This window comes from Pundamilia nyererei, unplaced genomic scaffold (assembly GCF_000239375.1).
Source record: "Pundamilia nyererei isolate P.nyererei 1_Seehausen unplaced genomic scaffold, PunNye1.0 scaffold00125, whole genome shotgun sequence".
Taxonomy (NCBI): Eukaryota; Metazoa; Chordata; class Actinopteri; order Cichliformes; family Cichlidae; genus Pundamilia; species Pundamilia nyererei.
The window spans coordinates 28,051-31,765 of NW_005187526.1; the positions used below are offsets into that span (position 1 = coordinate 28,051).

At 37.6% G+C, this 3,715-nt stretch overlaps 1 pseudogene; it reads right to left on the bottom strand.

The window, feature by feature from the left end:
• Window positions 1-570: 570 nt before the first annotated feature.
• On the bottom strand, window positions 571-1,608 carry LOC102209199 (chemokine-like receptor 1; annotated as a pseudogene).
• Between the last annotated feature and the right edge of the window lie 2,107 nt (window positions 1,609-3,715).

Genomic DNA, 3,715 nt, shown 5'->3' on the forward strand with positions numbered 1-3,715 from the left:
CCTAGAAAGGGGAGAACATGCAAAATCCACACAGAAAGACCCCAGCCTGATGGTGGAATTGAACTCAGGACCTTCTTACTGTGAGGCAGCGCCGCTAGCCACTGTGCCAGCAGGGTGATTCATCTTATGAAAATGTATATACAGACTAAATAAGTTATACTTACAACATAGTAATTGCACATTTTGCTTACACTTTTGTTTCTTTATCTCATACTATTTCACCTCAGTATTCAAAACGGACATCTCCTTACTATGATTGGTGTTCGCTGATTTTACGTCTTTTTCCAAATCCTTTTAGTTTCATATAAGAACACACAAATCCACACTGTGAGTCAAAGAGACACCAAAAGCAAGACAGCACCGATCTAATGTATCACAGCATTTGTACAGTTAGCCATTTCCATTAGATTAATAAGAACAGTTTAATTGCTATATTCATTATAAAGATTTACTCTGGAGTAATATTTACAGCCAAAAGCAATTTGACATCTTTTTTTTAAATATTATTTACCGTTTTGTATTTTTGTAAAATAGTTTTGTTACATCACTGTCTGCCTTATACCACAGGATTCAAAGCTTTGTTTGCTCTGTCTGGTGTGTCTTCTCTTCGTGGAAGGCAGTCTCCATACTTTTTAGAATGGATTTTCTGACTTCATCCTTAAAATCTTGTCTGATGAACACATACAGTAGTGGGTTCATGCAACTATTTAGAACAGCCAAATTGTTGCTGAGAGGTATCCCAATATCAATAATGTGGAGTAATGTTTTACTCTCAGTATCAGCTGTGAAGATAACCAGCTCAATTAGACCTATAATATGAAAGGGAGCCCAGCACACGAAAAAACAGATGATAATAGCAGCAATAATTTTAAAGGCGCGACTTGACTGGCTAGCCAGGTTGCGGTTTCTCCTGACATGATGGATGATGACACCATAACAAGAGACAATGACAGTGAAGGGGACTGCAAATCCTAGGAGGAAGTTGGTGATGACAATGGCTTGAAATCGTATGTTGTAGTCGAAAAGAGTGTCAAAGCAGATTATTTTGTCTCCAGAATGTTGCTCGGTGTCCATGAAGTAAAGGTACGGAGCATTGAGAATCAAAGCCAGTATCCAAACACACAGACTCACATGGGATGACTTGCGTACATTTCTGTAGTTCTGAGCCCACACGGGCCACACCACAGACACACATCTGTCCACACTGATCACCAGCAGAATGTAGACACTGACAAACATGTTCAGAGAGATTAGAGTGGTGCTCAGCTTGCACATGAAATTGCCAAAGGGCCAGTGAGACCCTAAAGCTAAGAAAATCACATCAAAGGGCAGAAATGCTGCGACGAGAAAGTCAGCCACAGCAAGATTGAGGTACTAAACTGTGTTAACAGTTTTGTTCATCTTGAACCCGGTGACCCAGATAACCACTCCATTCCCGAGCACGCCAAGAACAGAGACCAGGGAGAAAACAGCGATAGACATGGCATCAAATGACTGAAACAACTGAGCAAAGTCATTCAAGTCGTAGTCATCAGTTTTTTCAGAGTCATTTCCATGAGTAGCAGTAGCTGTAGTTCTCTGATCAAAATAGTGAGCAGTCATCTCCATGATTGTCTTGAGACCTGCAGTAGCCATGCAACAAACAAACAAACAAACAATTTCAATGCATTGTCATTTATAGTTATTCTAATCCATGAAATATCTCCTTGATGTCTAGTAGAGCTGAAGTTCCAACACAACTTAAGACTAACCATATCAGCACTTGGTTTTAATTAAGTTATCAGAAATTTTAATATGTAGAGATAAACAATAAAATATAAATACAGGGTTAACTATAAAGTAATGGCCACGTCTGGGACATGCTTGTTGTTGATCTAGTGACTCATTAAACTACTAACGTTATCGGTGAGAGGCATTTGAAAATAAAAACAAAGCATTCATTTTCCAAACAAGTAGACACAAGCATGAAAAGAGACATAATTTGGTTGCCAGCGGTTTTTTCAAAAGCTTTAAAAGATGTAATTTTAAACCAACCTGAATGATTGCTTATGTGGATTTATTTTTAAAAATCCACAGTTGATCCGTTTTTATAATGCAGCTTGATGCAATTTATTTGCAGACGTTGAAATATTTGAATTCAAACTCACATTGCCCTCTTTTTACATCATGCCCACTCGTTACATTGACCTATTCTGTAATATGCAAGCGTTAAAACTTTGCTTCATGTTTGCTTTGAGGGCACCTTAATACGCTATAGCAGCAGTTTTACAGCTATTAGGCAAAGGCATAACATTTTCTACACTGTCACTGTCTAACCAGAGTTTTGTTGTAAATTAGAATTATGACAAAATATACAATGAATTACTCCATAACTTCAGACAAAAGCAGTACGGTCACTTAAATAAATCAATTTAACTCAATCAATGAAACGTCTTCAAGCAACTTAAAGAAGTCCAGACGCTTTTCTTTCCAACTCCTTAGACTACAATGACCTGGATGACTGAGAACCGTCACAGACAAACATTATGTACCTTTTTCTTAATAGTTGTTGAGGAATTCCCTGCAGAGGAATGTCTGATCAAACTGACTGCTTAATATGACTGCCTATAAAGCAAGAGAAAGAGATGGGGAGAGGGAGACAGGTAATCAAAATATATCTGTATCTGCAGAGTTTAGTGGTTAACATTTTTGCCTAACAGATCCTGCAGCAAAATAACAAAGGTTATGTACCTTAAGTAAAGTTGCCTTGTTGGTTTTGGATAGACTGATTGTAGAAAAATACCTAATAAAGATTTGACAGGTTAATATAACCCTGTGCAAGGGGTGGGGGGTTGACTGTTGTTGTCACTGTAGCATTACAAAGTCATTACAAAAAAGACTGTTGAATTTCTCTGCAGGCTGAAGATGACTAAATTTGGATATGTATATAGTTTGTATTGCAACAATATGACTCTGTCAGAATTTTGCAAAGTTGTGAAACTCTGAGGTCAACTATTTTGTTGTTTTATGTGTGTGGTAAGTATTAAGTTTTATTTGAAAGTCAGAGAGACCAAAAGAACTAAACTGGACAAGCCTTGTACAGTTAAATAATCTTAACGCAAAGGAAAGAAAAATAATAAATCCACACAAAACTCCAAACACTGTGTCAAAGACTCAGCACCGTGACAGTGATAAGCCACCAACTCTAGAACCATCCTCTGACTCTCTTCTTCATGTGCACCATGTATCATCATTCATCATGTATCAGATTCTCCCATGATCTCTGAAAGATGGGCAGGTGCCTGGATTTTTGGGGACTGGGGGGAACATAGTGTGTAGATACTCTGCTAAGTCACTGTGTTTGAGTCACGTTGAGAAAAGTAACCAAATTTCATCCTAAAAGAATGACAGAGTATTTTTTTACTACTGTCAAATATAAAAATTGGTAAAATTTTACCTGAACAGTATATGGCAGAGGAAGTATAGACTACAATATTGTAGCCTTTGGAGAAGCACTTGTACCGTTGTCAGTTTTGTTTCATTCTGTTGACGGAACCATAAAAGTAGGTTTTCAGTTCAATAAAGAAATAAGGATTACAATGTGAAATTATTTGTGGCCAGTGCCATACACGGTAATGGTGGCTGTCTGATGCTGGGTGAGAAGATGAATTTTATTGATTGTGCAGTGGACGGGTAACTCTATTTCACTGAGTGGAAAACTAGATGTTTTCTCAAA